This window comes from Lactuca virosa, chromosome 7, assembly GCF_052849685.1.
Source record: "Lactuca virosa cultivar CGN04683 chromosome 7, Lactuca_virosa_CGN04683_v6, whole genome shotgun sequence".
NCBI classification, from domain to species: Eukaryota; Viridiplantae; Streptophyta; class Magnoliopsida; order Asterales; family Asteraceae; genus Lactuca; species Lactuca virosa.
Genome location: NC_136432.1, coordinates 152,778,236 through 152,787,868, shown reverse-complemented (window position 1 = coordinate 152,787,868; position 9,633 = coordinate 152,778,236).

The following is a 9,633-nucleotide window of genomic DNA, read 5'->3' as shown; positions in this document are numbered from 1 at the left end:
GATTCCAATTCCTGTAAGTTATAACCAGAGTCTCTTGTGGGGAGAGCGTGATAATTGTGTATAGATCTATATTGGGATTGACACCCCACCCCTCGCTGCTAGCTACAGCCGGACCGGCAGGTCTGCGGGTGACAAGAGTCATAGGATCTTAACGTTTGAAAAACGTTGTGCAGGTTATTTCTCGTCATAGTATGGTTATAGCGTCTCACATAGGGAGTTAACAATCTTTCAAGTTTACAGGGAAAATTCTACTTTGAAAAGGGGTTTTATCTATTTAAAACTACAAATACGTTATAAGTATAAAACACACACATATTCTCGGTCCTGGGATTTAGGACTACATGACTTTTATAAGGAAAATATTGGATTTTCTTTGGAAACACATTACTATTATGAACATTATAAGTACAAAACACACACACATATTCTCGGTCCTGGGATTTAGGACTACATGACTTTTATAAGGAAAATATTGGATTTTCTTTGGAAACATATTTCTAATAAAACTACATTTCGTCTAGAATTGTTAGACTTCAGCTATAATTGCTAAGTGTATATGCTAGAGTTATATAAGAAGCTAGTCACAATCGACTTAGAATTGGTGGGCCCGCCTTACTTCCTGTTCCTTGTTTGGTTGTGGACCTAGGGCAGACCCATTATATTCGACGGTTTATATAACTTAAATTTTATATAACTTATATACACTGGGTGATTATAGAAGGAATCTACGGGTCTTTCTAGGGTTCATTATCGCATAACATAGGAGCATTCACTTCACACTTAATAAAGAAAATATTGGATTTTCTGGAATCATACTCTATCGCTTTTACAAGGAAAACGGCTTTTTCCTCAAACAAAACTCTTATGAACTCACCAACTTAATTGTTGACACTTTTCAAAACTACTTGTATTCTCAGGAAATCAGTGAAACAGGAAATCAACAACATCTTGAGGATGAGACGTTAAATCATCAAACAGTTCATTTTGTCATCATAATGTAATTGATTTTGAAACATGTAAACTTATACTATGGTGTAACCTTTTCAATTATATTTATGATGGTTGTATTTACTTTGAGCACTATTATACTCGTTGTTGTGATACTATACATGAAGTCCTCCACCCCCGGACGTTTCCACCATCCTTGGTTTGGGGGTGTGACATTTTCAGTCCCGAATAGATCTATTCACAAATCTCACGTTCTCCCTCCAGGAGACTCTGGTTACACTATACGTTGAGGATTTAACCAGTACCCCGAAGGGTATAATTGAAGAGTAGTCTCACAATTCTGTATCAACTAGTTTACGTGTGGTTCTGTAGTAATCTAGTGTATTGAACTCTGTATGTATAATGTAATAGATAATAATTATACTTAAATAATTATTATATGTTGTTCTCTTGTAGCAATGTATGTCATAAACTAAATTTGTCATAGTTTATATGATTACCCATGCATGAAATCTGAATTGGTAAACAGCACGATGTATTGAATTCCCCAAACTATACCTATTATAGTTTGATTGAAAAGTTATGTACTTGGTTTGTAAGATGTTCTGAAAACTATGCAATTTTATTTCCAAGTTGAAAGTGTCCCTTATGCTCAACATAGTACAAAAGGGATAAAATGTCTAGATGTTTCATAAAACATGGAAAAATCGTTTTTCTGTATCAATTGCATAAGTTTTAACTTCTTGAAATGTTTTTGTTTTAGATTCACAAAATCGTTTGTGTATAGCTTGTATTCCCCCCTAAAACATTAAAAATCATGAAAATGTAGGGGTATGAACTCACAGCTGTTGTGTGGAAACGTCGACTGGAAACGAAGATCCTCGGTTTGTGGTACGTGGCACCTAACGGAATCCTAATATCAATAAATATATATGTATCTAATTAGCGATTTCGTTAGATAAAGTGTTAGAAAAAACACTTGCTTTCGGTTAAGGAATGTTACCAGGACTTGATCGAATCGAGGAAAGTGGGTTTTCGGCATGGTCCATTTGGGTTGCACTTCACCCGAACTATTTATATGGATAATATTATGAGAAGAGTATATTTGTGACTTATTAATATATTATAAGTTATAATATAATAATATGAAATCGTATTATTTATTTAGTATTGATCTTAAATTAATTATGAATTAATTTAGTGATCAAAAGGTGACTAATTAAATAATGAGCTATTATATTTATATGGTGTGGGCTAACACTCATTAGTAAATGGGCTAAGCTTAAATGGGAGTCCATGGATGATCCATGGAGCTTTTAACCCATGGATCCTTGGAATAGGAAAAGACATGGGTTATTAGGGTTTGCATGGTTCATAACCCTAATCATCTACACTATATAAAGAGGCTTTTGGTGCTTGAAAAGAAACTATGTGTGTGTGCATAAGGGTGGCCGATTTCTAGAGTGGTTGTGTACTCTCTCATAAGTTTTCCAAGTTTGTGGTGATTTGTGATTTCCATTTGAGGCATTCACATTATTGGTGTTGGGCTCTCAAACTCCTAAGGAATCAACTCACTAACAAAGGTATGTAATTCTTCTAGTATCTTTTATGTTTAAAAGTACCCCATGCATGCTAGATAGGTTATGGACCTTGGAAAATTATTTTGCATGTATTTTAGACAAACATAGATCCAAGGTTTCTAGGGTTGCATGAACACCTTAGGAGTGTTAGTTTGCTCAAAACCCAACAGTGGTATCAGAGCCTAGGCTTGTTTGTTTGATACTTGATGCAAAATAGTGTAAAAATCGAATTTTTGAGCTGTCTGCACAGGGGACTTGACGAGTCCATGGGGGGACTCGACGAGTCCAAGTGAAACTTCAACCAACTCGGCGAGTCAGTTCGTGCACTCGACGAGTTGGCCATGCAGAATGCAGAATTTCGATTTGTGCTGCTGGAAATGGACTAGAAACATTACCCTAAACTGTTTTGTTGTTATAAAACTTATTTTAGATGGTGTAATGGCTGTTCTAATCCATTTACAATGGCTAATATCAAAATTCCATGTTTATATGTGTTCATATGTTCTTGAAATTTTGATATGATGTTCATGTTCTTATGAATTATTGTTAGATCATAGGAATTATTTGCTAAATTGTTTATTGATTAATTCTTGATCATTTATGTGTTTTAATGGAGTCCATAATTTGTCCTCAAGTTATGAATTTCCAAAGGTCACTTTCTTTTATGTACATTTAAAACACATAAGTTACATGAAAATGAAGAGTCTTCATTTTTATGAACCTTTAATTCATAAGTTATGAAATGAAAAATTTTGAATAGTTTCAAAACTTGTCCTCAAGTTTTGGAATTTGTAAAGTTGCACACACTTTAATATACTTTAATTCCAACCCTTAGAGTTTTAAAAGTTAAAATTCAACCCTTATACTATTTATAACATTAATGGTTAATTATTATATATATGTATAAGATTAAGTCGTTTTACCGTTAGTAGGCCTCATTCACGAAGCCGGTCTATAAGGGGGGTATAAGGTTGATGCCTATAAAATGGCAACTTAATGGGTGTCCATTCTCACCCACCGCTTCCTTGATCGGTGGAGGGTCGTTAGCCGAACGGGTAGGAAAATGACTTTAAAATCTCATTAAAAGTATAATGAATATTATAAAGTAACTAAATATTTTTATAAATTCCCAATCTTAGTTATTTTAGGAAAATGTGAATATGGTGCTAACCCATGAAATTCACACTTTGTACCTTACCAAGTCGTTGGTGGAGCGTGTATGGTTAACCGGCACACTAACTTGGACTAGTAAGGATCACGAAGGGTGACTTAATGTTTATCATAGATCGGTGGAGCGCGTGTGGTTAACCGACACATTGATTAGGTGATAATATTAAGGGTACCAAGTGAATTTGCATGGTTATTCACACCTTGTTTTGTGATCCTCGGCATCCCAGTCACAAAACTTGAAGGGCACAATCGAGATTGAAACATGCCATTGAAAAGTTCAATGAATCTCTAAAGAATCTAGGAATTTCAAAACCAATTAAACCTAATAATTCATTTCGTTTTCATGGTGGAAATTGGTGAATCGTCATTCACCTACCTTCAAATATGTTATAGCTTAGATTACGGCATCCTTCTTCTAAGTTATAATATATTGTGTTGGATCCTAGCCTTAATATTACATTTGGGTGTCTTATTAAGGATTCGATATATCTAATCTAAACTTGTTTTCTTCTTTTCAGATGTCTTCCAACAACAATGCTTCGGGCTCTAACCCTACTGGCTCTTTCTCTCTCATGAACCTTTGTGGGAGGGTCATCTTCGATGGTTCCAACTTCATGGATTGGATCCGGAACATCAGGATGGTTACTCGTTACGAGGACAAGGAATATGTCCTCGATAAGGAGCTAAAGGAGCTTGATGAGTCCACTGCTACTCCTAAGGAGGTCGCTGAGTATCAGGCACATGAGAGAGATGCCACCAAGGTGGCATGCATCATGATGGCCACCATGACAGCTGAACTCCAAAAGTCCTATGAGGACTATTACCCTTTTGAGATGCATCAGGATTTGATGGAAAGGTACCATCAGAGTGCTCGTCAAGAGCGGTATGAAATAATCTCCTCCATGATCACTACCCGTATGAAGGATAGCGAACCAATCACGGGCCACATGCAGAAAATGCAAAGGTATGTGGACCGTCTAATGAAACTGAATGTGAACTTCCCAGAGGAGTTGGCAATTGATATCATTTTGCACTCATTGCCCTCGTGTTATGATCAATTTCGTATCACATACCACATGAACAAGGAGGAAGTTACACTCAGTAAGCTTCAAGGACTTCTGAAGACCGCCAAAAGTGGTCTTAAAGGTAAGTCGGTTGCTAATCCTACTCCTACTACTACCCCTGTTTTGGCTATCGGGCAAGGCTAAGGGAAGAAGAGGAAGTACCATTCGAAGGGTACCAAGGGAAAGTCTCTTGAAGGCTCCTCATCTGGAACCAAAAGTGGTTCTATCACTCCTTCTGCCATCCCTAAGGATGCTAAATGCTTCTACTGTCAGAATAAGGGGCACTGGAAGCGAAACTGCCCAAAGTACTTGCAGGATGTCAAGGATGGGAAAGTGAAACCATCCCATGCAGGTATTTACACTATATTGTCCAATAACTCACCATATTCTAACTCTTGGGTGCTTGATACATGATGTGGTATTCACATACGTTCTGATTTGCAGGGCCTAAGAAGAAGTGAGGATGTGGAGCACGGGAAGATAAACTTAATCATGGGGAATAGGAAGATTTCACCTGTTACCAAGATTGGAGTTTATACTTTGTTGCTAGATAGTGGGTTAAAATTAGATTTGAATAAATGTGTTTACTCGTCAGAAATGGCGAGGAATATTATTTCTTTTCATGCTTTGTACAAACAAGGTTTTACCTTTTCTTTTGATAATGAAGTTGGTAGTATTAATGCTTTCTTTAATAATGTTCTTTATTTTAAAGCATTACCTTGTGATGGTGTGTATGAAGCTGTATCGGTTGTAGATAATTTAGGAAATAATGTATTGTGTATTGATTCTTCTACTAGCTTGGATAAAGGATCTTTGTGGCATTGTCGTCTTGGACATGTAAGCAAGAAACGCATAGGACAGCTCCAAAAGGATGGAGTCTTGGAGTCGTTCGACCTTAAGTCAGATGATAGTTGTGAATCTTGTCTACTTGGAAAAATGACAAAATCACCCTTCACTGGTTCTTGTGCGAGGGGTGAGAGTTTGTTGGACCTTATACATACTGATGTATGTGGACCATTCAAAACCGCTACAAGGGATGCTAATCGCTATTATGTGACTTTTATTGATGATTTCAGTAGATATGGTTATGTCTACTTAATCCAACATAAGTCAGAAACTTTTGAAAAGTTTAAAGAGTTTAAACAGGAAGTAGAAAATCAATTGGGCAGGAACATTAAGATGCTTCGATCCGATCGAGGTGGTGAGTATCTTAGCACTGAGTTCCTCGACTATCTTAAGGAGTGTGGGATTGTCTCACAATTGACACCTCCTAGGACACCACAGCTGAATGGTGTGGCTGAGAGGCGTAATCGAACTTTGTTGGACATGGTTCGCTCTATGATGAGTCGAGCTTCGCTACCAATCTCTTTTTGGGGGTATGCCTTAGAGACTGCCGCCCACATCCTTAATCTAGTCCCTACAAAGAAGGTTGCCAAAACACCTCATGAGATGTGAACTGGGAAAGTTCCCAATTTGGACCACATCAAGATTTGGGGTTGCGAGGCTTTCGTGAGGCGCGAGACTCATGATAAGCTCGAACCTCGAAGTGAAAGGTGTATTTTCATCGGCTACCCACAAAAATCCTTTGGTTACCTCTTCTATAGACCTAGTGAGAATGTGGTCTTTGTGGCTAGGAGAGGGGTCTTTCGAGAGAGAGAATTTATAAGCCAAGGAGACAGTGGGAGGCAAATTGATCTTGAAGAAATTCAAGAATCAATTGGTGAAGGAACCTCAGACACTAGCAATCAACCTGAGGAGGAAACTCCTGTTGATCCGACTGACGAGTCTGTACCTACGAGGCGTTCCACAAGGGTTAGGAACTCACCTGAGTTTTATTATGGTTTTCATATTACTACGGAAGGTGATACATTTATCAGTGATAGTACACTGGTAAATCTGGATGAACCTAACAGTATTAAGGAAGCCATGGCAGGCCCGAATTCTGCTAAATGGAAGGAGGCTATGGACAGCGAGATACAGTCCATGTATGACAATCAAGTTTGGAACTTGGTTGACAATGTACCAGGCCGTAAGACAGTCGGGTGCAAATGGATCTTCAAGAAGAAGACCAACATGGATGGGAAGGTGCACACTTATAAAGCGCGACTGGTCGCGAAGGGTTTTACTCAAACTCAGGGTATTGATTATGATGAAACCTTTTCACCAGTAGCAAAGATAAAGTCTATTAGGGTTATGCTAGCCATTGCTGCATTTCATGATTATGAAATATGGCAAATGGATGTCAAAACCGCTTTCCTTAACGGAAAGTTGGCTGAGGATGTTTACATGAATCAGCCAGAGGGTTTTGTCAGTACAGAGTACCCTAATAGAGTGTGCAAGCTTGAGAAATCCATTTATGGATTGAAACAAGCATCTCGAAGCTGGAATCTTTGTTTCGATGAGAAGGTCAAAGAGTTTGGCTTCTCAAGAAGTGAAGATGAGTCTTGTGTGTATGTCAGAGCTAGTGGGAGCATAGTTAGCTTTTTGGTGTTGTATGTAGATGACATACTACTCATAGGAAATGACATCCCAACCTTGCAGGAGGTTAAGTCCTGGCTTGGGAAGTGCTTTGCTATGAAGGACCTTGGGGAAGCTGCCTATATCCTAGGGATAAGGATATTAAGAGAAAGGAGTAAAAGACTAATTGGACTTAGTCAGAGTACCTACTTGGATAAAGTGTTGAAAAGGTTCAACATCAGAATTCCAAGAAAGGAGAATTACCAATCCAAAGCAATGCCAAACTGAGCAAGGCTCAGAGCCCGAGTACAGAGGCTGAGATAGCTGAGATGAGTCAATTACCTTATGCTTCCGTTTTTGGCTCGATCATGTATGCTATGACTTGTACCCGTCCTGATGTGGCCTTTGCTTTGAGCATGGTCAGCAGATATCAGGGGAATCCTGGCAAGGCTCATTGGACTGCGGTAAAGAATATTCTCAAGTACCTGCGGAGGACTAAGGATTGGATCCTTACCCTTGGTGGGAGTGATGACTTGAGAGTAGTAGGGTATAGTGATGCTAGTTTTCAGACTGACAGGGATAACTTCCGCTCTCAGTCGGGCTGGGTCTTTACCCTAAATGGAGGGGCAATCACTTGGAAGAGTTCCAAAGGAGGCGATATGGCTGAAGAACTTCATCGGAGACCTTGGAGTTGTACCAGCTATTAAGGAGCATATGGAGATTTTCTGTGACAGCAATAGTGCGGTTGTCTTAGCCAAGGAGCCAAGAGATCATGGCAGATCCCGACACATTGACAGAAAATATCACTTCATAAGACACAAGATAGAAGAAGGACTCCTCATGGCAAAGAGGGTATCGTCAGATGAGAACCCTGCGGATCCCCTTACGAAGGGACTGACGAGGGTTAGTCATTTGCAGCATGCGAGGCGCATCGGGCTGAGGGACAATATTAGTTTCACAGATTAGATAGTTATTACTGAAACTTGTAAAATGTAATCGACGTTTGATGATGAATAAAAGTTGTGATTTATTTATGAGTAAGGTGTTGCTATCATTGTCAATTATTTACTATTTGTTTCAGTTTTGCATGTTTTGACTTCCAGAATAATAAATTTATTCAAATTCTCCACAGTCGGTCATATGTCGGAATTAGGTATGAATCAAGACTGTCATGAATTGGGATTGTAGATGACTAAAGGTGTTTAGCCATAGCAATGGTTGCTGCAACATTCATGAGTGCTCATAAGTTATGAGTATTGGAATAAACCCACGCTCACTTGTATCACTTCATGGAATTTATCTCGAGTGATCGTGAGACGGTAATATCATATAAGTCTTCAAACCTAGATATATGAGTTGTTACCTATGAGTTGGTTGTGCATTGATTGCACGAAAACGCATCAGTAACTTGATGTTATAAAACGTGCCTTTGTGTACAATTCAACAAGTAGTAGAACAAGCATATGAGTCGAAGTTTATCTGTTCCTTCTTGAAATTAGAAGCGACATCTGGGCCCCTCGATGATTTTGTTTTGACCTATGTACCGGGCCCGGTCAGAACTAAATTGATGTGTTCGATTAAGTTCTTTGTCAAACAAATCGGAAATCGGGAAACAAACTGCTGGACAATAAGTAAGACATTGTTCCATGTATTTGTCCGGCTGATATCATGAGAGCAGAGGATTATATGATCACTTATCTAAAATGGTGCTTCATAGTTCAACAGAGTTTTCGAGAGCTACGATTGTCGGTTGGTTCCTGAAGCTATATAGGCAAATACAGTTATCAGACTTATCCAAGTGGGAGACTGTTGGATAAGGTGTCTAAGTCCATAACTTATTTGGTATATACTTGACCCGAACCGGCATGGTCCATTTGGGTTGCACTTCACCCGAACTATTTATATGGATAATATTATGAGAAGAGTATATTTGTGACTTATTAATATATTATAAGTTATAATATATTAATATGAAATCATATTATTTATTTAGTATTGATCTTAAATTAATTATGAATTAATTTAGTGATCAAAAGGTGACTAATTAAATAATGAGCTATTATATTTATATGGTGTGGGCTAACACTCATTAGGAAATGGGCTAAGCTTAAATGGGAGTCCATGGATGATCCATGGAGCTTTTAACCCATGGATCCTTGGAATAGGAAAAGACATGGGTTATTAGGGTTTGCATGGTTCATAACCCTAATCATCTACACTATATAAAGAGGCTTTTGGTGCTTGAAAAGACACTATGTGTGTGTGCATAAGGGTGGCCGATTTCTAGAGTGGTTGTGTACCCTCTCATAAGTTTTCCAAGTTTGTGGTGATTTGTGATTTCCATTTGAGGCATTCACATTATTGGTGCCGGGCTCTCAAACTCCTAAGGAATCAACTCACTAACAAAGGTATGT